The sequence below is a fragment of the Cervus canadensis genome, chromosome 2, assembly GCF_019320065.1.
Source record: "Cervus canadensis isolate Bull #8, Minnesota chromosome 2, ASM1932006v1, whole genome shotgun sequence".
Lineage (NCBI taxonomy): Eukaryota > Metazoa > Chordata > Mammalia > Artiodactyla > Cervidae > Cervus > Cervus canadensis.
In genome coordinates this window covers 40,368,848-40,370,017 of record NC_057387.1, presented here as the reverse complement: position 1 = coordinate 40,370,017, position 1,170 = coordinate 40,368,848, and the positions used below count along the sequence as shown (strand labels likewise).

The following is a 1,170-nucleotide window of genomic DNA, read 5'->3' as shown; positions in this document are numbered from 1 at the left end:
CCCATAGTATATGTTCTTACCTCTCTCCTAGAATGTATGACACCATTTTCAAGTTTACAGTTCCTTATCTACAACTCCAAAACCCAAAAAGCTCTGAAAACCAAAAGTTTATTTTAAAACTGATGCCAAAACATATTAACAGCAAAATCTGATGTGAACAGACATGAGGCTATTCATAATGTTGTTCTACTAGGGAAATGTTGCTGTATTTGTTTATTCGGAGGCTGTCCCAGGCTCCATCATGATGAAGCCATATCTGGTTATATGTAAGTATTGTCTTACCTTCCTAAAAAATCCACAAATAGTGTTGTTTCTGAGACACTTGTGGCCCAGATTCTTTGGATAAAGACACACGGAGCTGCTTGTTGCCTGATTTCTAGTCTGTGTCCCCTACCAGAGGGTGAGGTCTCTGGCATCAGCCCTGATTCCTTACACCTGCCCGGCACGTTAGTGGGTCTCAACAAATGTTGAACCAATGATTAAGCAAATATTCGTTATCGATTTAGCATATTTAAATGTATCAACTCTCTCTGTTATATTTTATTTATCTATCTACATATTCATTCATCCTTTCACTCATTCACAGAGGAGAGAAAGCTTTATTCATTCACACTGCTCCAGAGAAAGGCAAGATCACTTCAATATGCAGTTCTCTTGGGTTTCTGCCAATTCTCTCTGAATGCGTTTCAGCTCACCCTGCTTCTCTTTCTCCTCAGCTGCTACCCTCTCCTCTCCTGCCCAGCGTTTCAGGTAATTGTAGACTTGGCTTCACAGGTCAAGCCCAGGAACAGAGCAGAGTAGTGGCGGAGCTTGAAGAGGGAGGGACCTGCGTTGGCGGCATCATCTTGTCTGTGCTCTGTTCTTAATTTTTAAAAGTTACTATTTTGAGAAAGAAGAGTGAGAACTAACAGCCCGTTTTGAAAATTTCTTTTTTAAACTGAAAACAAATATTTGGTCAGATTCAAAAATCCGCAACAGAACCAAGAATAATATCATGTTTCCGAGTTTTTAGATTTGTGTTTTATTACCTAGATAAGACTAATGTTATGAATACTAGTGACGCAAAGGTCAAAGGAAACAACCTTCTTTAAAATGTTATGGCAATCTGACTAGTTAAAAAGCTGAAAAAAATGATCATAATGTCGGCAAGGATATAGTGAAATAGACATT

At 38.7% G+C, this 1,170-nt stretch overlaps 1 pseudogene; it reads right to left on the bottom strand.

The window, feature by feature from the left end:
• Positions 1-633: 633 nt before the first annotated feature.
• LOC122429391 lies at positions 634-844 on the bottom strand (annotated as a pseudogene).
• Positions 845-1,170: the final 326 nt, after the last annotated feature.